This window comes from Chelonia mydas, chromosome 6 (genome assembly GCF_015237465.2).
Source record: "Chelonia mydas isolate rCheMyd1 chromosome 6, rCheMyd1.pri.v2, whole genome shotgun sequence".
Taxonomy (NCBI): domain Eukaryota; kingdom Metazoa; phylum Chordata; order Testudines; family Cheloniidae; genus Chelonia; species Chelonia mydas.
This window is the reverse complement of record NC_051246.2, coordinates 134083875-134111083: the sequence shown is the minus strand read 5'-3', so window position 1 is coordinate 134111083 and position 27209 is coordinate 134083875.

Below are 27209 nucleotides of genomic sequence, written 5' to 3'. Positions count from 1 at the left end.
AAAATATCCGTCCACTTATAGATCCAAGAATTGCATTTGATCTTTTCCATACAGCATTGCACTGGGAGCTCAGGTTCATTTGCTTGTCCACCCTAATTAGAGCTGGGCAAATTTTTTCATGCAAATCATTTCTGGGCCAAAATGCAGATTTGGGTCAATGAAAACAACTTGCAAATTTGGGTTGGATTCACATTGTTTCAGTCAAATAAAAAAAATCAGAATGTCAAAATAATTTATTTTGGCATTTCTGAATCAAAATGTTTTGACTTTCATTTTGGAAAAAAAATTGTTTTGCAAGTTCACTCAATGTTATTAAAAAGTTAGAAAAGGTGAAAAGCCCCTCACAGCTAAAATGATATTTTCAAATTTTTATTTTGCCACAAAAAATTGTTTTAGGTTGACCCTCTTCAGCCACTAAACTCAAACTGGTTGCTCACCCAGCTCTAACCATGACCCCTAACTCCTTTCAAAGATGTTGCTTAGCAGGATACAGCCTCCATTTTGTAAGTGTGACCTTCCATTTGACTGTACTAAAACCCATTGTTCAAGTGGGCCCTGCTTCCCAAGTGATCCATCTCAGTCTGTAACACTGACCTTTCATTAACTTTTCCATAATCTGCAAAGTTTAACAGCAATGGTTTTGTTTTCTTCCAGATCACTGAAAAAGATATTGAATAGCATATGGGGAACAAATATATTCCTGTGGGAGCCCACTAGAAACCTCCCCATGGGCTGACATCTCCCTGTTTGCAATTACTTTTAAAGATCCATCATTTAGCCAGATTTAATCTGTTTACTATTGTGCTGTATTGATCTAGTTGTGAGTGAGGCACCATGAGAGCTAGAGATCTTAACTGAAAACAAGATGCAGAGATTCTGATATTGCCACAACTCCAGTAGCTGGGGCCCTAGACATTCGTCTACAGTATATGCATCAATTTGGCCCTGGTGATACAGCAAACCAATGGTATAATTTGACAGCTGCCTCAGTGGATTTGCCTTGCTCATCAGCATAGGGTACTTCTTGTTCCTTTGGTAAGAGAGGCTGCTTGGATTTAATGCTCTTGGTTTGAACCATGTGGTGTATTGAAAATTCTGTTAAGATTATAGGCTGTCGCTTTAAATGGCAGGTGTTTCCTGGTCCTGCTGGCAGACAGGGGGCTCTGTCCGGAAGTGGACCCAGCAGCTGTCAGGTCAGCAGACACTGAGACCTATACTAAGGTGGGGTGATTTGAGCCTCTCTGCCTTAGAACTCATAACAACACACAAGAACCCAAAATAGACACATGGAAAGTGGGCAGCTTCCTAAGAAAAAGTTTTGTTACTTTACAACCTTCCAACAAAAGTATTTATGCTTATCTAACTTCTCTGTGTGTATGCTGGAACATGAGCAGAAGGGGAAACAGCCTCCCGAGTTCAAAACTCACAGATCACAAAAGTGTTTTAAAGTAGAGAGTGAGCAGAAAGAACCCTGTTTACTACAGGTAATATACAAAGTAAACATGGACCACACACTTCTGGTGCTGTTTGCATTCATAGGGAATTCTGTGGCCCTAAAAGCACGGATAAAAAAGAAATGAAAAGGAGTACTTGTGGCACCTTAGAGACTAACCAATTTATTTGAGCATAAGCTTTCATGAGCTACAGCTCACTTCATCGGATGCATACTGTGGAAAGTGTAGAAGATCTTTTTATACACACAAAGCATGAAAAAATACCTCTCCCCACCCCACTTTCCTGCTGGTAATAGCTTATCTAAAGTGATCACTCTCCTTACAATGTGTATGATAATCAAGTTGGGCCATTTCCAGCACAAATCCAGGTTTTCTCCCAGTGGCTAAGTCATTATGCAAGGTAACCTATTTCCCCTTGTTTTTTCCTACCCCTCCCCCCCCCCCCCCAGACGTTCTTGTTAAACCCTGGATTTGTGCTGGAAATGGCCCACCTTGATTATCATACATATTGTAAGGAGAGTGATCACTTTAGATAAACTATTACCAACAGGAGAGCGGGTTTGTGTGGGGTGGGGGGGGTGGGGGGGAGGGGAGAAAACCTGACGTGCTGCTATTCAGGACAGAGGGACTGCACAAATAAACACACAATGCCTTATACAGCAACTTGGCAAGGGGAAATCAGCCAGACACAAGGGTCAAAGCCCACAATTTTCAAAATTGCCTTGGGATTTCTAATGTCCCTGCACACCAGAGAGTACAGGAACTTCCTTATTAAGGTTTTATTCAAAAGTCTCCACCAACAGATTTCAAAGGGATTCCAGGCATTTCCCGCAGGGTGAAGGACTGAGCCAGCATTGAGATTCAAGCTGGCAGTGTCCGGAATCTGATACTCAGACGAGGAAGCAAGTATCAAAGGGCACGCTCTGAACTGAAGGGTGTGTAATTTTCTGTTACTAACAGGCACTTTTAAAGTGTGCGGTACAGAAAAGCAGCAAGTTGGAGCCCATTGTCACAGGTTCAGCGTGTGGTAAGTTGGTGGCAGGGGAAGTGTAACAGGGTGGCTGGCTTCTTCAGGGGTAGCAGCCTGGGGCCTGCCAGACCTAGTTACTGAGGAGACCTATCCAAGCTGGGATGACCTGACTCCCCCATAAAGCACAGCAGGAAGGTGCAGGTGGATGGGAACGCTCACGAAGCTGTGAGAGTGCAGAGAGCAAGCCAGGCTCTGGCATGGATGAGCCTGAGAGCAGGGGAGTTTAGGGCTGTGCCCAGCTTAAGGTGGGGGAGAGATTTATGTTTGTGAACATCAGCAAACCAGACCCTGAGAAAGGCTATTGTCACTGGGCTCATGAAAGCCTGTGAAGCCCCTTGAAGGAGGGAGGGGCAGAGGAGAACTGAGGCAGGCCATCTGCAGAGTGACCTCTGGCCAGCAAGGGAAAGTGGGAGGCAGACCGCCCAGTGACAAGCAACTTGAGAGTCCGAGTCAAAGTAAAACAGGAAAGACAATTACTTCTAGAGACCAATCGTCTCTCGCAGGGTGGAACGGACACTTATCCTGGGAAGCTTGGAGCAAAGCTCCTGAGCCTGTCGCAAAGGCTGCCGTGACAGCTGGGCAGCTTCACCCTCAGCGTGCACTGGGGCACAGTGGCCAGGTCCAGCAGCATGTCCACTGGCAGAGGTCAGGATCAGCCTCTGGAACCAGGGAAGGATCCTGGCATTGCACTGGGAGGCTGGGAGAGGAGAATCAGGCTCACAAGGGACAGTACAAGCAGAGTGGATCTTCTGTCACTTTCAAACACATTCTCATAACAAGTACACCACTTTCCGTTATTGGCAGGGAGTCTAGCCTTTGGTTCTCACAGACTGACAGCATTTGACTGTTTCCAGCGACCAGCAGAACTAGCCTGCCTTGGGCGTTTCCAGCCTATGGTAATCTTCTGCCTGTCCGCTGCTCCTTATCTTTGGCATGATTAACAACCATCTTGGGAAACTCTGCTGAGCTGTTTTGTTTTGCAGTTAGCTGAAGTCAGAGTTGCCCCTTCTGAGGAATGTTTCCTGTGTTACAGTGAGCCCCAGGTAGCTGGTAGATGAATCTGATAATCAATGACCATTATTCAGCCACACTAGCTGTACACAGAGCCCACTTTGTCTCCAGATGCAACAGGAAACAGACTGCTCTGCCTGTAGAGCCATATAGTTCCAATTTGGAATTCACTCCGTAAGGAAAGGGGAGGATGGGGAGTAAAGATAAAGTTGTTCTGGAGAGATGGAAACAAGGACTCAGAGTCCCAGGCACTCAGGGCTGGAACCTGGGTCTCCTACCTGCAATCACTAGACCGCTGCAGCCTGGACAGGAAGGGCATGCTCATTCCCTGCATCTCAACTCTTCCATCTGAAGAATAAGACAAGGATCCTTCCTGTAGTTGGAACAGGGCCATATTCATGATATAATATGTGCACAGCCCCACAAGGTAGTCACAAAATGCGTCAGTTACAGACAATTTCAAAACTAGAAATTCCATCTTTCCTGAATGAAGGTGATAATTCTTCAGTTCCTCCCTGCTGCAGTCTGGGTTCTTCACCCCAACCGAGGACTCTTGGTTTACCTTCCAGACGTTGGTATGAGATGGCACCTAATCCCTTATTGGAAGCATTTAGATGTAGAATAAAGGGTAATGCAGAATGAGCTTATGCTATTATTAATGGCTATTCCAGGGAGGCAATTAGCCGGTTTAAAATATTTTGGTGTTGCTCAGTCCAGGTAACGGACTGTTTGGAGGGATCTGTCCAGAGCCCATCTCTTATCCTTTGGCTTCCCTCTTTTTTGAGTCCACTTTTGATACTGTTGCGTGTCAGATTCCAGTGGAAGAGTTAACAAGCTATTCAAGAGAAGTCTTGAATGTACCTTTTATAGCAAGGTGTGGCAGCTTCCCGAGTTCTCCTATCATGCTCTTTGGAAGAGCATGGACAGCCAAAGTGTCTGCTAGTTCCTTCTTACAGATTCCAGCAGCTCTACCATTCCCAGGCAAGGGCTTGCTCTCTCTCTTAAATGGTCACATTTAGAAATTTTCAGTTTAATTCCATGTTTCTGTAACTATTGCAATAATCTCCTGACATTCTCCATGTGTTCAAGGTGCAGCTGCACACAAGGACATCACCCACAAATGGAGTACACATTTCACCTGTGGGAGCCATATGACATTCCTCTGTACGCCGTTGGAAGGCAGCAGGTGCATTTGTTTAATTGAATAGGATTCTAACCTGTTCATACAGGCCCCATGTCATAATGAATGCTGTGCTGGCTTTGTTCACCCATGAAACCTTGATGGTAGGCCTTCCTTTGACCTAAGCATATATTTAGAAAGGGTAAATAGAGGGACACAGGCAATTCTAGGCCTGTCAGTCTGAAAAAGATCCCAAGTAAGACAGTGGAGTGGCTGATACTGGACTCGATTAATTTCATTAATGCCAATCTTCATGGGTTTTTGGAAAATAGATCCTGTCAAACTAACTTGATATCTTTTTTGATGAGATTACAGGTTTGGTTGATAAAGGTCGTAGTGTTGATGTAATGTAAGTGATGTACTTAAATTTCTGTAAGGAGTTTGATTTGGTGTCACATGACATTTTGATTAAAAAACTAGAAAGCTATCAAATTAGCATGGCACATGTTAAATGGATAAAAAGTTGGCTATGTGACTGGTCTCAAAATGTAATTGTAAATGGGGAATCATCATTGAACAGGTTTGTTTTGAGTGGGTCTCTGCAGGAATTGATTGTGGACCCTTTGCTACTTAACATTTTTAATAATGACCTGGAAGAAAACATAAAATTATTACTGAGAAAGTTTACAGATGATACAAAAATTGGGGGACTGGTAAATAATGAAGAAGATAGGTCACTGATACAGAGTGATCTAGATTTCTTGGCAAACCGGGTGCAAGCAAACAATTTTTGTTTTACTATGGCTAAATGTGAATGTATACATCTAGGAACAAAGAATGAAGACCATACTCACACAGCGGGGAACTCTACCTGGGGAATCAGTGACTCTGAAAAAGATTTGGGGTTTGAGGTGGATAATATGAACTCCCAATGTGACACTGTGGCCAGAAGGGCTAATGTGATCCTCGGATGCATAAACAAAGGGGTTGTGAGTAGGAGCAGAGAATTTATTTTACCTCCATATTCGGCACTGGTGTGACCTCTGCAGGAATACTGAGTCCAGTTCTAGGGCCCACAATTCAAGAAGGATATTGATAAACTGGAGAGGGGTCAGAGAAGAGCCACCAGAATGATTAAAGGATCAGAAAATAAGTCTTATGGTAACAATCAAGGAGCTCCACTATTTAGCTTAACAAAAAGAAGGTTAAGGTCTGTAAGTAAGGAGGGAAGCAGGGGAGGGGTCTGGGTTTGCTCCTTGCTCTGAGTCCCAGCCCCTCTCAACCCCTGTGGGTTTCTTACCCTCATCCCCCTTACGTGGGGTTACCCTCGGTCCTTAGATGCTGGGGGGAAGGGAGTCTCCCTGTCCCGCTGGGCAGAGTCTCCCTTACTCCAATTCTCAGGTCTTCCAAATCTCTCAACACACCTTCAAACTCCAGTCCTTCCTCTTCCTCTGTCTGCCTGACACAGTGGGTTTTATTAGGTTCCTAACAGGGCCTTAATTGACTGCATATGCTCCAATTAACCTGCAGCCACCTTCCCTAGCCCTGGTCTACACTAGGACTTTAGGTCGAATTTAGCAGCGTTAAATAGATGTAAACCTGCACCCGTCCACACGATGAAGCCCTTTATTTCGACTTAAAGGGCTCTTAAAATCGATTTCCTTACTCCACCCAACAAGTGGATTAGCGCTTAAATCGGCCTTGCCGGGTTGAATTTGGGGTACTGTGGACACAATTAGACGGTATTGGCCTCCAGGAGCTATCCCAGAGTGCTCCATTGTGACCGCTCTGGACAGCACTCTCAATTCAGATGCACTGGCCAGGTAGACAGGAAAAGAACCGCGAACTTTTGAATCTCATTTCCTGTTTGGCCAGTGTGGCAAGCTGCAGGTGACCAGGCAAAGCTCATCAGCAGAGGTGACCATGCAGAGCTTATCAGCAGAGATGACCATGATGGAGTCCCAGAATCGCAAAAGAGCTCCAGCATGGACCGAACAGGAGGTACGGGATCTGATCGCTGTATGGGGAGAGGAATCTGTGCTATCAGAACTCCATTCCAGTTTTCAAAATGCCAAAACCTTTGTCAAAATCTCCCAGGGTATGAAGGACAGAGGCCATAACAGGGACCCGAAGCAGTGCCGCTTGAAACTTAAGGAGCTGAGGCAAGCCTACCAGAAAACCAGAGAGGCGTACAGCCGTTCCAGGTCAGAGCCCCAAACATGCCGCTTCTATGATGAGCTGCATGCCATTTTAGGAGGTTCAGCCACCACTACCCCAGCCGTGTCGTTTGACTCCTTCAATGGAGATGGAGGCAACACAGAAGCAGGTTTGGGGGATGAAGATGATGATGATGAGGTTGTAGATAGCTCACAGCAAGCAAGCGGAGAAACTGGTTTTCCCGACAGCCAGGAACTGTTTCTCACCCTGGACCTGGAGCCAGTACCCCCCGAACCCACCCAAGGCTGCCTCCTGGACCCAGCAGGCGGAGAAGGGACCTCTGGTGAGTGTACCTTTTAAAATAGTATACATGGTTTAAAAGCAAGTATGTTTAATGATTAATTTGCCCTGGCATTCACGGCTCTCCTGGATGCACTCCCAAAGCCTTTGCAAAAGGTTTCTGGGGAGGGCAGCCTTATTGCGTCCTCCATGGTAGGACACTTTACCACTCCAGGCCAGTAACACGTACTCGGGAATCATTGTACAACAAAGCATTGCAGTGTATGTTTGCTGGCGTTCAAACAACATCCATTCTTTATCTCTCTGTGTTATCCTCAGGAGAGTGAGATATCATTCATGGTCACCTGGTTGAAATAGGGTGCTTTTCTTCAGGGGACACTCAGAGGTGCCCATTCCTGCTGGACTGTTTGCCTGTGGCTGAACAGAAATGTTCCCTGCTGTTAGCCACGGGGAGGGGGGAGGGTTGAGGGGGTAGCCACGCAGTGGGGGGAGGCAAAATGCGACCTTGGAACAAAAGCACATGTGCTATGTATGTAATGTTAACAGCAAGGTTTACCCTGAAAGAGTGTAGCCACTGTTTTATAAAATGTGTCTTTTTAAATACCGCTGTCCCTTTTTTTCCTCCATCAGCTGCATGTGTTTCAATGATCACAGGATCTTCTCCTTCCCAGAGGCTAGTGAAGATTAGAAAGAAAAAAAAAAACGCACTCGTGATGAAATGTTCTCTGAGCTCATGCTGTCCTCCCACACTGACAGAGCACAGACGAATGCGTGGAGGCAAATAATGTCAGAGTGCAGGAAAGCACAAAATGACCGGGAGGAGAGGTGGCGGGCTGAAGAGAGTAAGTGGCGGGCTGAAGAGAGTAAGTGGCGGGCTGAAGACAAGGCTGAAGCTCAAATGTGGCGGCAGCGTGATGAGAGGAGGCAGGATTAAATGCTGAGGCTGCTGGAGGATCAAACCAGTATGCTCCAGTGTATGGCTGAACTGCAGCAAAGGCAGCTGAAGCACAGACTGCCACTACAGCCCCTGTGTAACCAACAGCCCTCCTCCCCAAGTTCCATAGCCTCCACACCCAGACGCCCAAGAACGCGGTGGGGGAGCCTCCGGCCAACCAGCCACTCCACCACAGAGGATTGCCCAAAAAACAGAAGGCTGGCATTCAATAAATTTTAAAGTTGTAAACTTTTAAAGTGCTGTGTGGCATTTTCCTTCCCTCCTCCACCACCCCTCCTGGTGCTTCTCTCCTCCACCACCCCTCCCGAGCTACTTTGGTAGTTATCCCCCTATTTGTGTAATGAATTAATAAAGAATGCATGAATGTGAAGCAACAATGACTTTATTGCCTCTGCAAGCGGTGATCGAAGGGAGGGGGAGAGGGTGGTTAGCTTACAGGGAAATAGAGTGAACCAAGGGGCGGGGGTTTCATCAAGGAGAAACAAACAGAACTTTCACACCGTAGCCTGGCCAGTCATGAAACTGGTTTTCAAAGCTTCTCTGATGCGTAACACGCCCTCCTGTGCTCTTCTAACCGCCCTGGTGTCTGGCTGTGAGTAACCAGCAGCCAGGCGATTTGCCTCAACCTCCCACCCCGCCATAAACGTCTCCCCCTTACTCTCACAGATATTATGGAGCGCACAGCAAGCAGTAATAACAGTCGGAATATTGGTTTCACTGAGGTCTAACCGAGTCAGTAAACTGCGCCAGCGTGCCTTTAAACATCCAAATGCACATTCTACCACCATTCTGCACTTGCTCAGCCTGTAGCTGAACAGCTCCTGACTACTGTCCAGGCTGCCTGTGTACGGCTTCATGAGCCATGGCATTAAGGGGTAGGCTGGGTCCCCAAGGATAACTATAGGCATTTCAACCTCCCCAATGGTTATTTTCTGGTCTGGGAATAAAGTCCCTTCCTGCAGCTTTTGAAACAGACCAGAGTTCCTGAAGATGCTAGCGTCATGTACCTTTCCCGGCCATCCCATGTTGATGTTGGTGAAACGTCCCTTGTGATCCACCAGAGCTTGCAGCACTATTGAAAAGTACCCCTTGCGGTTTATGTACTCGCCGGCTTGGTGCTCCGGTGCCAAGATAGGGATATGGGTTCAGTCTATGGCCCCACCACAGTTAGGGAATCCCATTGCAGCAAAGCCATCCACTATGACCTGCACATTTCCCAGGGTCACTACCCTTGATATCAGCAGATCTTTGATTGCATGGGATACTTGCATCACAACAGCCCCCACAGTAGATTTGCCCACTCCAAATTGATTCCCGACTGACCGGTAGCTGTCTGGCACTGCAAGCTTCCACAGGGCTATCGCCACTCGCTTCTCAACTGTGAGGGCTGCTCTCATCTTGGTATTCATGTGCCTCAGGGCAGGGGAAAGCAAGTCACAAAGTTCCATGAAAGTGCCCTTATGCATGCGAAAGTTTCGCAGCCACTGGGAATCGTCCCAGACCTGCAACACTATGCGGTCCCACCAGTCTGTGCTTGTTTCCCCGAGCCCAGAATCGGCGTTCCACAGCATGAACCTGCCCCATTAGCACCATGATGCATGCATTGTCAGGGCCCATGCTTTCAGAGAAATCTGTGTCCATGTCCTGATCACTCTCGTGACCGCGCTGACATTGCCTCCTCACACGGTATCGCACTGCCAGGTTCTGGTGCTGCATATACTGCTGGATAATGCGTGGTGTTTAATGTACTCCTAATTGCCAAAGTGATCTGAGCGGCCTCCACGCTTGCCTTGGTATGGCGTCTGCACAGAAAAAAGGCGCGGAACGATTGTCTGCCGTTGCTCTGACGGAGGGAGGGGCGACTGACGACATGGCTTACAGGGTTGGCTTACAGGGAATTAAAATCAACAAAGGTGGAGGCTTTACATCAATGAGTATTTCAGGCAGAACTTCACGGAGGGTTCCAATAAGAAATGGTGCACCTAAGTAATTGTTCTTATTGGAACAAGCAGGTTGGTCTGGCCTCTGATTGATACATGGCTAGATTTACCTCGCTGCACCTTCTCTGTGAGTGACTGCAGTATGACCTAGAGGAATGAGTCCCCTAGACGGGGGAGGGGGGGAAGCAAATGAGTACAAAACAAATCTGGTCTATTTCTTGTTTTGATCCACTCCATCTATCTTTTACATCTTTGGCTGGCAGCAGACGGTGCAGAAGGACTACAAGCCATCCACATCTCATGGCTGCTCGGCAGAAGACGGTGCAGTAGGACTGCTAGCCATCCTCATCTCTTGCCTGCCTGGCAGAAGATGGTACAGTAGGACTGCTAGCAATCCGTATCACCTGCCTGCTCACCATAAGATGGTTCAATAGGACTGACTGCAGGACTAAAGAGAATGACCTGGTCAAGTCACTCCAAATTTAGTCCCTGCGCCCATGTCTGCCCAGGTGCTCCTGGCCGACGTGGTCAGGAGCACCTCGGACATGACGATGATGGCTACCAGTCATACTGTACCGTCTGCTGCCACAAGGCAATGGGTTGATGCTGCTGTGTAGCAATGCAGTACCGCGTCTGCCAGCACCCAGGAGACATACGGTGACGGTTACCTGAGCGGGCTCCATGCTTGCTGTGGTATGGCGTCTGCACAGGTAACTCAGGAAAAAAGGCGCGAAACAATTGTCTGCCCTTGCTTGCATGGAGGGAGGGAGGGAACGGGGGCCTGACGATATGTACCCAAACCACCCGCGACAATGTTTTAGCCCCATCAGGCATTGGGATCTCAACCCAGAATTCCAATGGGCAGAGGAGACTGCGGGATCTGTGGGATAGCTACCCACAGTGCAACGCTCCGGAAGTCGATGCTTGCCTCGGTACTGTGGAAGCACTCCGCCGAGTTAATGCCCTTAATGCACTTAGAGCATTTTCTGTGGGGACACACACACTCGAATATATAAAACCGATTTCTAAAAAAACGACTTCTATAAATTCAACCTAATTTCGTAGTGTAGACATACCCCTAGTCTACAGGGAACCACGCCTTAATTAGCCTTGAGCTTATATATCTAGCACTCTCCTACTGCTCCCTGGCCCTCCTGTATCACAGTCCTGTTTTAAGAACTACTATTCAAGTTAAAAGTTGACCCAAAAAGAACCTCGTATTAACTTTAGTAAGCTCATGGACTCAGTAAAAAGGGGTTATTCAGTAACTTTCCTCTCTAATATGGACTGTAATTATCATCTAGTTTTCTACATCTACACTACAGACCTTACAGCAGCACAGCTGTACCATGGCAGTTATGCAGCTGTAAGGTCACCCATGTAGCTGCTCTGTGCCAGTGGGACAGAGCTCTCCCACCGGCATAATTAAACCACCCCCCATGAGTGGCAGTAGCTACATCAGTGGGAGAGCATCTCCCACAGACGTGGCACTGTCTACACAGGCACTTTTGTCAGTTGGGGGGGGGGGGTTCTTCACACCCCTGACTAACAAAGGTTTTACCGACAAAAGCGCTAGTGTAGACAAAGCTTTGGCGAGTGGAATGCCTAACCTTGGCTGATCTGTGGGTCCTTAGACAAAGGGTCTCACGTGACATGAACCACTTTCTTATTTTGTCTTAACTTCCTAGGTGGATCCTATTTTGGGATAAACAGAGGTGGATAGCTGTTCTAAGTTTTGAAGGCCAGGAGGAAGGGAATAGATTCCCAAGAAGAATCGCTATATTTAGAGTCATGCAAATCCTTTTTATTTCATTTGAGGATTTTTTAAAATCCTTTTTTCAAAACATAAAACTGAAGCAAATTAAAAAAAAAACAAATTATCAAATCTTCCATTTCAAACGTTGAACAAAACATTTCAACTTTTATGGATTTTTTTCTCTGTTTTTCTGACAAAACAATTTTGTGAATTTGAGACCCATTCAAAAAATGTTTCAGTTGAGACAAAAATACCTTTCTGGTGAAAAAACGTTTTATCTAAAAAAACCATGTTTGGCCAAAGCTACCTATACCATCTATCACTGTCTGTAAGAGGGGAGCTTTCCTTTTGCATTACCTGTAGATTTCTGCTCTCAGAATCCTAAGCCAGCTTCTGCCAAGGCCCCAGTGCTGCAATCGATAGCAAGCAGGTGAGCGGCTGCACCCACACACTATTGGTTATAGGACGGGAGCCTAAGAGCTCATTTCCTGAGACGATAAGTCTGGGAAAGGAGACAGTGAAGGAGGGAGGTCACTGGATTGGCAGTAGATGGCAGCCAAGTAACATTTGGAAATATCAGCTGGTTTTATCTAGTAGCATTCCACATTCATCTACTTAGAAATACATGAACATCATCATGAGGCACTCCTTTGTAGCATATTAGCAATAGGAAGCTGGGTCAGCCTCTGTAATTCATGAAAACTCAAAATGAGAAGTAACATTTAACCCCCAGGATCATACTGAGCAGGGCCTGTGTTTTCCTAGTTCCTTTTTTACTAGAACTGGATTTCGTGAGAGAGTGTTTTTGATCCATCAGTAGTTCTGAGTCACTTTTTCCTATACTCAGGGGTTATGAGATCCAGTTTCAAAACTTGATTTTCAAGCCATCAGAAGCCAAGAAGCTGCACGCAAATCATCAGTACAATTACTGTTATTGAACATGCAAACACTCAGATGCAGGTACCATACTTACATATGTAAGCGAAGCAGAAAATGCTGCGAAGCCTTGAGAAAGTCAGGCCTTTTTGTGGTGTTTTTTTTTTTTTAAATAGTTATCAGGTGCCTTATATTTAACTCATCTGCAAAATGCTATAAGTATTAAAAAAGTTTTCCATGTAAACCTTCCCCACTCCATTAACATGTATGGACCTAGGGAACATCAGTAATTCATACTTAGTTCAGTTGCAGATTCAGGCCAGGACCCTGCAGTGAGACCCGCAGAGGTGAATCCCTGTGATCACAGACAGCATGTTTCCAGGAGCAGTGCCACAGTAATTCTGACCAGGATAAAATCCATCTCCCGACGTCCATGTGCTTTTTAGCAAATATGCATTATCAGAGCTCTGTACTTTGATCCTTCATCACTTTCATCATATAATGTATATTTTCTTCTTACCAAAAGAAAGCCAGATACTTGGTCTAAGGCATTCATCTGTTCTTGACTGATTTGGTCCAGCAAATCTGATGGAGTGTTAATAGCCTCTGCCCAAGTAAGGCTGCACCCGAGATCACTTTCTAAAGCTAATTTTGACTCAACACTTCCCTTGGGAAGTAAAAAAAAATACATATATCCCTGTCATAAATATAAAGGGAAGAGTAACCACCTATCTGTATACAGAACTATAAAGTCCCTCCTGACAAGAGGCAAAACCATTTCACCTGTAAAGAGTTAAGAAGCTAAGGTAACCTCACTGGCACCTGATCAAAATGACCAATGAGGAGACAAGATACTTTCAAAAGCTGGGAGGAGGGAGAAAAACAAAGGGTCTGTGTCAGTCTGTATACTGCTGTTGCCGGAAACAGAACAGGAATGGAGTATTAGAACTTGTTAGTAAGTAATCTAGCTAGAAATGCGTTAAATTTCCTTTTGTTTAAATGGCTGGTAAATAAGCTGTGCTGAATGGAATGTATATTCCTGTTTTTGTGTCTTTTTGTAACTTAAGGTTTTGCCTAGAGGGATTCTCTATATTTTGAATCTGATTACCCTGTAAGGTATTTACCATCCTGATTTTACAGAGGTGATTCTTTTACTTTAATTAAAATTCTTCTTTTAAGATCCTGATTGCCTTTTCATTGTTCTTAAGATCCAAGGGTTTGGGTCTGTGTTCAACTATGCAAATTGGTGAGCATTTTTATCAAGCCTTCCCCAGGAAAGGGGGTGTAGGGCTTGGGGGGTTATTTTGGGGGGAAGACATCTCCAAGTGGGCTCTTTCCCTGTTCTTTGTTTAACATGCTTGGTGGTGGCAGCATAGGGTTCAAGGACAAGGCAAAGTTTGTACCTTGAGGAAGTTTTTAACCTAAGCTGGTAAGAATAAGCTTAGGGGGTCTTTCATGCAGGTCCCCACATCTGTACCCTAGAGTTCAGAGTGGGGAAGGAACCTTGACAATCCCTCATGGTGCTACAGCTTTTGGTTATGTCTTATTAGCAAATAGCACAAGCACGGGCAGTCCCAAGTCAACTGTGTAGGCACTTTGATATTTACAGGCTTAAAATGGCTCCTTATAAAGTTGGTGCAAATTGTCTAGCATTTCTGACTCCCTCTAGCAGCCAGCTAAAGCCCTAGCTACACGGCGATACATAAGGCGATTTGAACAATGGCGCTCCTCTCTCTAATCCTATCGACAATTGCTGGCCTTGATCAGGAATCACTGGGAGAGGTTTTCTGGCCTGTGTTAGCAGGTCAGACCAGATGATCTAATCATGGTCCTTTTCTGGCCTTAAAGCCTATAGATCTCTGAAAACATTGATGGTTCTCTACCCATTTGTCAGTGAAGCTGGCTGTGGCCTACACTAGGGCGAGTGGCCAGCTGCAGCTGAGCAGGCCTGAAGCCAGCCCCTCTGCAGCTCTGCTCCAGGATCTTCTTAAGAGCTCTGTGCTGGCGTCAGCTGGGGAAGCCAGATCCCAAGACTCCAGACAGGCCATTGTATGGCCCTGCTGTACTGAAAGCACTTTCTGTTCAGTGCCTTGTCTCCTCAGTGCTATGATATGATCACCGGTCCAACTGTTAGGTATTCAAGCTTGATAAATGTCTTTTGAAACTGTCTCACCAGATAAATTAGCACATTCCTCCAAGTGCCTCTGAGACTGTTTCAAAGATGGAAACTTTTAACACCTTTGACAAGAAAAGTGATTTAAAATTACCCCTTAATATACATAAGTCTAATATACTAGTGTATAAAAGGAAAATTGCTACCCTCACATCTCTTTACTTGTGACATTTTTATGCATTAGCAGAGCACAATGCCATTAAACCCACCACTGGCCTTTCTGTGTCCTTACTAAGGAACAATGATTGGGGGGAATCATAAAGCCTACAAAAGCAGTTCTTGCAAAGCATTGCAGGTGTGAGGAAAGGTGATAGATGACCACATCTTGCAGTCAGCATGCAGAAGATACTCATTGACTAAGAATGTCCAGCACAGTTCTCACAAATATGGCAGTTGTGGAGAGTAGGTCACTTTGTTGCCCAGTTGATTAGGGAACCATTTCAAAGCTTTTCTGCTTCAGCATCTTTTTGTCAGATGGATTTAATAATAAATAAATAAATGCCTAGCTCTTATACAGCATTTTTCATCAGTAGATTTCAGAGTGTTTTACAAAACGTATGGTTTGTTATCCCTGTTTTAAAGAGGGGAAACTGAAACACAAAGAGGCAAAGTGACATGGCCAAGGTTACCCAACAAGCCATTGGCAGAGGCAGGAATAGAACCCAGGCCTCCTGAGTCCCAGGCCCATGCTCTAGCCACTAGGGCACATTACCTACAAGGCAGAGGTTTTTAAGAGTACAAGATTCAGGTGGGTGGAATGCATTACACTTGAAATTCATCTAATTTCCTCAATATTTGGTGCTCTATTGATTGGCTGGACTAGGGGTCTCAAGAACATAGAATCTTGAGCTGCCATAAAACGAGAGCTTGATAACAGACCCATCCTTTACCTCTGCAAGTCCACATAGGCTTACACTCATTGGTAAGCATGTGCTGTGTTAAGCCATTTCTTCCCTAGGAGAAAAAGGGAAAAGAACAAAGACTTAGAGGGTTATGGGAAAATACCTGAAAAGCTCAGAGCTCCAGTTCATAAAAATCACAAGGGTTTCCTTCAGCTGCCTCAATATGCAACTGTTTGTTGCATCTCCTCAGCAGTGCTTTAAAAATAAGGGCACATGCCACTCAAACCCACTAAGGTACCGTGTGCAACAAGACATCGAAAACGACACATCTTTTCAATAAGTAGGTTAAAATGTGGCTCTACCTTAAAGGTGACCTTGCAGGAATGGCTCCTGGCCTTCAGCATTCATTGCATCTCACAGGCAGTGGCAGATAACACGATCCGTTTGCAGCTAGAGAGATGTTTCTTCTAACTATGAATCCTGCAAGCAGAGTCAGGTTTGACTGTTCCTATATAGTTGCCAACTTTCCGATTGCAGAAAACTGAACATCCTTTCTGCACCCCTGCTCTGCCCCTTCCCGAGACCCTGCCCCACCCCCTCTCTGAGGCCCCACCCCCACTCACTCTATCCCCCACTATTCTGCCACTCGCTCTCCCCCACCCTTGCTCAATCGCTCATTTTCACTGGGCTGGGCAGGGGGTTGGGGTGTGGAAGGGGTGACGGGGTCTGGGCTGGGATGCAGGCTCCGGGGTGCGGCTGAGGGGTTCTGAGTGCGAGGAGTGGGCTCTGGGAGGTAGTTTGGGTGCAGGGTTAGGGATGCAGGCTCAGGGCTAGGGCAGGAGGTTGGGGTGCAGGAGGGGGGTGCAGGCTCTGGGAGGGAGTTTGTGTGTGGGAGGGGGCTCAGAGCTGGGATACAGGGTTAGGGTGCAGGAGGGAGTTTGAGTGTGGGAGGGGACTGAGTGCAGGGGTTTGGGGTGTGGGAGGAGTGTTGGCTCTGGGCGGCACTTACCTCAGGTGGATACCAGAAGCAGCCGGCATTTACATCTGGTTCCTAGGCCGAGGCGTGGCCAGCGGCTCTGCGCACTGCCCCCATCCAAAGGTGCTGCTCCCGCAGCTCCCGTTACTTGCAGTTCCTGCCATGGGAGCTGCGGAGCCGGCCACGCCTCCGCTTAGGAGCTGGGGGGAAATGCGGTCTGCTTCCAGGATCCACACAGAGCCGGGGCATGCAGGGAGCCTGCCTGAGCTCCGCTGTGCCGCCAACTGGACTTTTAACAGAGCCGCCAGGATCCCTTTTTGACCAGATGTTCTGGTCAAAAAACAGACACCTGGTAACACTATGTTCCTATGTCCAATAACAGAGGCTCTGGAGGCTAAACCATCCCCTCAGCTACACCTGTGCAGCCTGATTGACTTCTGATTTTGCCCTCGCTGACACCTGAATCTCCACTGCTGGGAATGGGGCTCCACACATGCAGCCAGGACACAGTGTGGTCAGCAGCAGCTTTGACTGTCTGGGCCCAGAGCTTTTGCAGAGCTGGCAACTAGAAACAGCATGCTTGTGTACAAACTAGGTATGGAAATCAGTGAGACATCATGAATATCTATCCAGAACTTGCTAGGCTGCACTGTCTCTGTGGTGGAATGTATTTACCTTTCTGTAATGTTACATGTATACATGAAAAATCAAAGAATCTCAAACATTCAAAACTATGGAAAGTCACATCTAATGCAGCCAAACTTACAGAATCATAGAACTGGAAGGAACCTTGAGAGGTCATCTAGTCCAGTCCCCTGCACTCAAGGCAGGACTAAATATTATCTGGACCATCCCTGACAGGTGTTTGTTCAACCTGCTCTTAAAAATCCCCAATGATGGAGATTCCACCACCTCCCTAGGCCATTTATCCCAGTGCTTAACTTCCCTAAGCCTGCACCGATAGAGGTAACCCGAGAAAGCCAAACTCACACCACCCTCCTTGCACAGCTGAGAGTCTCAATTCAGTGCAGACATGCGACTGGGGTTTGGAGTAGCTGAAGCACTAGCTGGGGTTACAGTATGCACAACTGAATGGGGCAGACAGGGCTAGCACACTGGGCTCAGCATAGAGACCCGCCACAGAGGCAGAGCTGTGCACCCGAAGCCTGGCATGACCGTGCTGCAGAATGCACATGCTGGCAGGCAGGAGCCACTGGAGCAGACGGTGGTTTTCATTGTTGACAAGGCTGGACTGAGCCACAGGAACTGTAGGCTCACGCTGGGGGTCCTGGTCTCTGGAACATGGTTTTACAGCAGAAGCTGAGCTTTGGATACATTTCTAGACCTCAGGGTAGCAAAGCAACGTTTAAAAATGTGCCCCAAGTGCAGCCAATGCAGTGACCTCTACCTGAGTCTGCAGAGTGCCTAAAACAATAGCTCCAAAAGGGGGAACATCATTACGCATCACAACACATAACTCCAGGGGCCACTGCTGTGGGCAGCCTGACACTATCAGCACTGCAGAGGAGGGCTCTGGGTGGCAGGTGGGGAAGGGGGTGGTCCCTGCAACGTCCTGCCTCTCTGGGAGAAGAGGGGAGCCCCCTACTGCTCCAAGTGGTGTCAGGGGTGGGGGGACCAGGCCAGGGCAGAGGCAGAGCCATGCAGGGGTGCCAGTGTTGTGTTGTGCTGAAGGCTCCAGATTTCCTTCATCCAGCCCTGAACTGAGTTGTTCTGAGCTGGCATTGTACAAAGCAGAACAGGCTGCCCTGAGTGCTCCCTGAGCATAGGGCTACAGTGAGCCAAGAGCTAGATGGGCTGTGCTGATGGCAAGAGCAGAACAACAAGGGCCAGACCTTCCCCTCTCATGCTGGGTATGGGCCAGTCTGTGCGGCTCATGTAACTGGGGCTGACGATCTGAATGATTTGTTCCTTTGCTTGGAGTAGGCTAATGAGTATGGAGTCAACACATCATTTCCTGTCACTGTGCTCGTGCCAGGTAGTCACTACTGCTATGCACAGTAGGTTAGTGATTTTACAGTTTGTTTAAGGAAATACAGTAAGAAAGGAGAGGATCACTAGTGTTTTTCAGGAAACTGGCCATGTAGATGATGTATACATGTGTATACTTAGATTTGGTTGTGGGGGTCATGACTCCTTAAGAAATAACATTTACTCTGTGTGCACTGCTAGAGAAGGGGGGAATGTCACAGGACCTCCTCCAACAAAAGTGAGGTGTCATAGAATCATAGAATATCAGGGTTGGAAGGGCCCTCAGGAGGTCATCTAGTCCAACCCCTGCTCAAAGCAGGACCAAACCCCAATTAAATCATCCCAGCCAGGGCTTTGTCAAGCCTGACCTTAAAAATATCTGAGGAAGAAGATTCCACCACCTCCCTAGGTAACGCATTCCAGTGTTTCACCACCCTCCTAGTGAAAAAGTTTTTCCTAATATCCAACCTAAATCTCCCCCACTGCAACTTGAGACCATTACTCCTTGTTCTGTCATCTGCTACCACTGAGAACAGTCTAGAGCCATCCTCTTTGGAACCCCCTTTCAGGTCGTTGAAAGCAGCTATTAAATCCCCCCTCATTCTTCTCTTCCGTAGACTAAACATCCCCAGTTCCCTCAGCCTCTCCTCATAAGTCATGTGTTCCAGTCCCATAACCATTTTTGTTGCCCTCCACTGGACTCTTTCCAATTTGTCCACATCCTTCTTGTAGTGTGGGGCCCAAAACTGGACACAGTACTCCAGATGAGGCCTTACCAGTGTCGAATATAGGGGAACGATCACATCTTTCGATCTGCTGGCAATGCCCCTACTTATACAGCCCAAAATGCCATTGGCTGTCTTGGCAACAAGGGCACACTGTTGACTCATATCCAGCTTCTCGTCCACAGTATCCCCTAAGTCCTTTTCTGCAGAATTTCTGCCAAGCCATTCGGTCCCTAGTCTGTAGCGCTGCACGGGATTCTTCCGTCCTAAGTGCAAGACTCTGTACTTGGCTTTGTTGAACCTCATCAGATTTCTTTTGGCCCAATCCTCCAATTTGTCTAGGTCCCTCTGTATTCTATCCCTACCCTCCAGCATATCTACCTCTCCTCCCAGTTTAGTGTCATCTGCAAATTTGCTGAGGGTGCAATCCACACCATCCTCCAGATCATTTATGAAGATATTGAACAAAACCGGCCCCAGGACCGACCCTTGGGGCACTCCGCTAGATACCAGCTGCCAACTAGACATGGAGCCATTGATCACTACCCGCTGAGCCCGACAATCTAGCCAGCTTTCTATCCACCTTATAGTCCATTCATCCAGCCCATACTTCTTTAACTTGCTGGCAAGAATACTGTGGGAGACTGTGTCAAAAGCTTTGCTAAAGTCAAGGAACAACACGTCCACTGCTTTCCCTTCATCCACAGAGCCAGTTATCTCGTCATAGAAGGCGATTAGATTAGTCAGGCATGACTTGCCCTTGGTGAATCCATGCTGACTGTTCCTGATCACTTTCCTCTCCTCTAAGTGCTTCAGAATTGATTCCTTGAGGACCTGCTCCATAATTTTTCCAGGGACTGAGGTGAGGCTGACTGGCCTTGACTATTTTTTATGGATACTATACCAGTTATCAGCAGATGTACCTAGTCTGTAAAGTACTGTATGGACCATCATTCCAAGTCTGTTACATGTATGGAATAACTATTATTGCTACTTACACGTCCTCTGGAGTTGTAATTGGGTTGGCTGTGCCTATAACACTTTGTGCAGTAATCCCCCCCACACTAGCAAGAATTGGGCAGAATCAGTACCTTTGATGGCAAATCTTCAAGCAAGACCCAAGTCCAGCAGTGATGTAAACTCGACACAAAAATCCCCTACAGCTTCAGCTGGCTACTGTGGCATTCTTCACTTCCTGGTTTACATTTTCTGTAGTGTTCTGGGCTGTGAAACATTAGCTGTCTTTCAGTGCAGTGTTGCAGGCAACGATCCCTTCAGATCAGATTCTTAAGGTTGTAAAGTACTTTGGGATCCTTCTGGATAGAAGCATGACAACAGACATTTATTATTTACTCCATTTTTCACTGTTAAGTAGCTGCCATGTTCTACTCTAGGGATGGCTACATCTCAGCTAGAGATGTGACAAACACCACATTTTATATATTGTTTCTTGTACATGAGTACAGTCCCACTGAAGGCATTCTGAATCACTTGGAGAACAGGACCATGGCAAGGACGAATAGCAGCTAGTCCCATGTGCACGGCACATCAGCTGAGACAATCAGCATTCAACATGTAATCAGACCTGTAATTTGTTCTGCAAGCCCTTCATTTTAAGATATTGTGGAATATAATGAGTGAGATAAAGAGTGACAGTGTCCCAGAGTTCCTGTGAAAGTATCTAGCCAAAGCTGTGCACGGATTTTGCAAGCCTGAAGTTTCCCACGGCAATGCAAAAATTACCATTCAATGAGAAGCACTTTTAAGGCGAGGCCCTGGAAGTCCATGACATTATTGTCAAATGGGTTAATCCTCTATATGCAGGCTCTTTAGCCATGTGCCATTGTACTGCACATGCTCAAATGCTTCTGACTTCTCAGTTTAATGTCATTAGTGTGGAGACCTATGGGGGTGGATCACTGATCTTTCCCGTCGTTTCCCACAGGACAAATCCTAAATGTGCTCCATGACATTATCTGGGCTGCAGGCTACTCCAATGCTCCCCAAGAGGCTCTTGTAGATTGAGGAGGACAGAAATACCTGAAAGGTTCTGGGGAAGAGTCGCAAGCTGATATTGTTCTACTCTGAGGACTCAAACAGTGATTCCTCATTCTGTTCTCCTAGGGCTCTGCTACTGCAGCTCATCTGCCGAAGTTCCAGACCAAAATGGCCAGATCATAGAATATCAGGGTTGGAAGGGACCTCAGGAGGTCATCTAGTCCAACCCCCTGCACAAAGCAGGACCAATCCCCAATTTTTGCCCCAATCCCTAAATGGCCCCCTCAAGGACTGAACTCACAACCCTGGGTTTATCAGGCCAATGCTTAAACCACTGAACTATCCCTCCCCCGTGTGCGAACAGACTCTGCTGGCTGAGCAGGGCCTGGCTGGGACCTCTGTCTAGGACCCTCTCTGGACGCTGTATGTTTTCAGAACTGAGTCATGGCAGGAAAAAGCCCAAACTGCCAGACATGTTTGCTCGAGAACTCCCGACAAGAAATAGCAAACCACAGACTCTGAACTAAGTCTCCAAACAGCTATCAACTGACCACAAAGAAACAGCTGGGACACTTGAACTGCACAAAGCTGCTTGGGAAACACTGTGAGAGAGCTTCAATCTCCATTTCCTACACATGCTGCGGAGCCTGAGATGGTGTTTGATCCACATACAGCGCATGCCAGGAAGTGGTAGCCGCATAATGCTGCCATATTGCTATCTCGGGTAGCACCCTCACCGAAGAGCGCTATGCAGCAATGCTCCCTCTGGAAGAGCGCACAGGTGTGTTGCGTATGAGCAATGTGCATCATTGCTCCTGAGAAATACCAAGGGAGGACAAATTTAAAAATGTAACCTATTCTTATTCACACTGCATATCAGACCAGCTCTTATTGCCTGGAAGCTCCTGCTCCCCTTACTCGGGCAAAACTCCCACTGAAGCCAACAACCCTTATGCATTCCCTGAAATTCCTTTTGTTTTTGTATCCGCAGTATCAGCTAAAAAAACAGCTGTTCCTCATGCCGCTCATGCATGGGAGGTACTCCCTGCAAACATCTGCAAAGCTACCTTATTATCTGCCTCCAGATCCCTCCTTAAAATTCTCCTCTGCTGTGATGCCTACAATAAACTCAACAACAGTTACACTGCTGATGTACTGTGACTACAGGCTACCACCAATATTGTCTCCTTTTACTCTCCATCTGGTATTTCTTATCTTGTACTTAGGTGGGTCCCTGCCCTAAGAAGCTCAACAGTCTATCACACTGAGGTTCTGGTCCATGTCTAGGACTCAGAGGCATTATTCTAATACAAATAATGGCTAATAATAACCAACACCTGCAACAATTAAATCTAGGTTTTCAAAGTTAGGCCTGTGCTATTGTATATCTAGGTTTGCATGAACCTGATGGAAATAAGCTGTCTGCAGGCAAATTACGTATATGCATGCCCATAAGGCCTGGTGTGCACCTCCCTGGCTACGTCCATGGTCAGTAGCTGATATGGCTATTGGGAGCTTGCACACGCAGCTTACGAATGTACAATGTACAGAGATCTGGCTTGTAACACAGCACTGTACTGATGGGATGCCATGTTTAGAGTGATGGTTTAATTCTTTTATAATATAGGACATCCCTCTAAAATGAATGTAAGAACAAAACCATCTGACCGACAGCGTTTCGCTCTTTAGCACAGACATTGTTTTAGAAAAAGTTCATCATAATCAACAGCAGGAGAAGCCAGGTGGAAATGTTCCTCCAATCCCTGGTCCCAGGACTTATACCCACAGCTCTTCTTCACTTCCAAATGCCTTTCTGAGCTGGGCTCCCAGGAAAGAGAAGAGAGGAGGAAGAGTCAGGTTGGCTTCACAGAGGCTATGCCTCCAGGTCCTTGGTACCAGGTATTCCTGTCTGATCAATGGGATGCTCAATACAGGATCCCCAGATAGATCCATGATCTCTAACTTAAAAGGCAGGTAAGTGGGAGCATGTATCTATCTAATCTCTCTATCTATCTATTCTGCCCTCAGCGGGTATGGACAATAAGTTATATCCACGTTGATAAACTAGTGGCTATAGATGACAGACTTAGTGATCCTCAAGTGTACCCATTGGCAAACACACCTGGCTGTGCTATGGAAGCCTTTATGAATTGTGTCCTCCAAAATCACCAGTGCAAAGTAATGAATTTCAGAAGGTACAAACCCACGTGGCAGATAAATAGCAATTCCTGAATAGGCTGCCTCCATGAACCCCTGACCTCGTGGGAGCAGCATGTGCATTTCTGACCGTTGAATTTGAAGTCTTGTTTGAGACTATAGGGAGAACTTCTGGGTAAGAAATACCATGTAAAGAGAAGGTATTACATAGCACTACAACAAACTGTCTTCTGATAACAATATCACTGTATGAAGTTCAGTGTAGAGGACTGCTGTCTGCTGCGAAGAGTGGAAGTGTTTATTGTCAGACAAGAATGTGCAACATTGTCATGTGTGTCATGTTTCTTAACAAGAGGGTTACAGCACTACACTGCCAGCATAGAAGTTTAAGCTAATATACATGGGAGTCAGTAACTAGCTGATTTCTACAAAATTTCTGAAGTCCCAACAGTGGCATGATAGTTCATATTAATTCATGTTACAGTATTACAAAGTCATTTTGGGATGCAAAATTTGCTGTAATTTCCATTCTCTTTTTCTCTGAAGAACATTATAGTCATAGATTTCAAGTCCAGAAGGGATCATTGTGATTATCTAGTCTGACCTCCTGGATAACACAGGCCAGAGACCTGCCACAAAGTAATTCTCACAGCAGATCATCTAGAAAAACTTCCAATCTTGATTAAAAATGGTCAGTGATGGAGAATCCACCACAATGCTTGGTCAGTTGTTCCAATTGATAATTACTCTCACTGTTAAAAATGTACACCTTATTTCCAGTCTGAATTTGTCTAGCTTCAACTTCCAGCCAAAACAGAGTGAGCTCCTTGAATCTATCACTGTCAGGCAAGTTTTCTAATCCTTTCATCGTTTTCATGGCTCTTCTCTGAAGTCTCTTCAATTTATCAACATCCCTCTTGAAGTGTGGGCACCAACACTGGACACAGGATTCCAGCAGTGGTCAATTCCAGTGCCAAATACAGTGGTAAAATAACCCCTTTGCTCCTACTCAAGATCCCCATTTATGCACTCCAGGATCACATTCGTCTTTTTGGCCACAGCGTCGCACTGGGAACTCATGTTCAGCTGATTATCTACCACAGTCCCCAAATCTTTTTCAGAGTCACTGCTTCCCAGGATAGAGTCTCCCATTGTGTAAGTATGGCCGATATCCTTTCCCCTAGATAATACATTTACATGTAGTCATATTAAAACACATATTGTTTGTTGGTACCCAGCTTGTCAAGCAATTCAGATTGCTCTGTAGCCGTGACCTGTCCTCTTCATTATTTACCACTCCCCCCATTTTTGTGTCCTCTGCAAACTTTATCAGTGATGATTTTATGTTTCCTTCTAGGGCGCTGAAAATGTTAAATAGCCTAGAGCTGGTGTTACCCAGGGTTCTTTCAACCCAAAGCTCTTGGTCCTTTTTACTGTGTGCAAGGTGGCGTCAGGAAATAAATCAAGGGAGACATGGCCATCCGACCAATAGATGGCTGGCACAAACAGGACAACACAAGAGTGCTTTCACTTAAAGCTAAACTTTACTTAGCCCTGGTCTACATGGGGGGAGAGGGGGATCGATCTAAGTTATGCAACTTCAGCTATGTGAACAACGTAGCTGAAGTCGATGTACTTAGATCGACTTACCGTGGTGTCTTCACCGTGGTGAGTTGACTGCTGCCACTTCCCCGAGAGTGCTCGGGGGTCGATTTATTGCATCTAGACTAGACACGATAAATCGATCCCCGCTGGATCGATCGCTGCCCACCGATCCGGTGGGTAGTGAAGACATACCCTTAGTCTCAAGCACTTACACACGTCTGCAACAGGTTAGTAAAACATCCCCAACCTGCGATAATTACCAAAGCTGAGAGTGGCTTTCAAGCAGCACCATAACAGGCTTCTGCTGGCCATGCTTCTGTCTGCCGGTGGGGACCCGAAGATGCGTCCAGAGGGAGTGTCCCTGAAGAGCCCCTCCTGAGAAGTCCAATGACCTCAAACTTTTCCCCTTTATTTATACATTAGTAATACAATGACATATCCCTTAAAGAAAACTTGCTAAGCAAGCAGTTTTTAAAGATCAAGCAAGAGATTTTCTTACGGTCATCAATTTACCAGATATGTTCTTTTTTCAGAATGTCCATGCCTTAGGTCCCTGAGAAACATTCCTGGGGGCACATATAGACAGACTTCCTGTTTTTCTAAAATACTTAGATCAGCAATTTCAACATTCTCAGCAGATAGGACACGGGGTCAAGCTGCCCTGTCCATGGCACCCAAAACCCCCTCCCCTCCTGCCTTGGTTACACTGAGGCCGCTGCATGACCAATTTACGACCTGCTGACTTGGCTACTTTTAGCAATAAGCAAGAATGGCTCAGTATGGCCTGCTAACTTGACTACTGTTAGCAACAAGCAATAATGGTTTAGGTACTTTACTGGTTTGCCAAAATCTCCCCGAACACTGGGAACCGATTCCTGCAGAACGCCACCAGAAATACTTCAAAAATGTTTGTTGAATATCATAGAATCATGGAAGATTAGGGTTGGAAGAGACCTCAGGAGGTCATTTAGTCCAACCCCTGCTCAAAGCAGGGCCGATCCCCAACTAAATCAATATAAAGAAACGCTTCAGTTTTTCATTGGTGATACTTTTATGATAATAGTTGACAGTACAATTTATTGGTTTTTCAAAAGTATCAAGGAGAGATTGTTAGATCCAGCAGAGACCAGGTAGGTTCTCTATATGTGTATATATATATGTTTATAAAAGTTTTACCAATGATATTTGATCACTTTATCCGGTTTGTCCCATCCTTCCTCACAGGGTCCAGATGCTAATGTAATAGAGGCACCAAGTCATTCCATTCCTCTTAATTCTTCTGGCCTTGTCAGCCGCACATCTTCAATTGACTGTCGCTTTGCAACTTCCACTGAGAGAAAAAGCTTGGGAATTTTCTACCTAATGAGCAATTGTAAGAGAATCCAACGTTTCAAAGAGCATATGCCAAACCTTTACATTTCTAAGAAACCAAAAACCCTTTTTTCCTGTTGTGCAGTATTAGGGTTTCCTGGCTTCAAACCAAAGTAAATAGGACAGTTTTTTAACCTAATGGATTATAGACAAAGTCACGGACTTATAATTAACAGGAAAAAGATATGTCATAGTATTTTGCTATATTTGATTGAAGGCAGAATCTCATGAACCCTGCCATGACTGGGCTTCACATGTCTGTTAAACAGGTGGCAGCTGTGCAGAAAGCCTTGTTGAACCACACAGCTGAGATCCCTGAATCAATAGCAGCACTTGGGGCCTGAGTGTGCTAGGCACTGTACAAACTCATCGGGAGAGAATTTCTGCCACCACAGAATTCACAGTCTAAAGAGACCAAGGGTAGAGGGAAGTGACCTGCCTGATGTGACTCGCTAGTCAATGGCCAGACCAGAAACAGAACCGGGTCTCCTGTCTCGCAGACCGGAGCCCTGTCCACTGGACCCTGCTATCACTCCTGGAGGTGGAGGTGTAACTGCCCTTCCCAACTCCTCAGGGCTGACCTGAGGGGAAAGATACCTGCATTCCTGTTCACTCCTGCAAGATCTCAAAGGTGAGTCAGCAGCATCTCATGAGCTGAATGCTGCTGAGAAATCCAATGGTGCACATACAGTATGCTTGGCCGGCAGATCATCCAGCATTAATATTCTGCACTTCCATAGCACCCACAGCCAAAGATCTCAAAGTGCTTTAGAA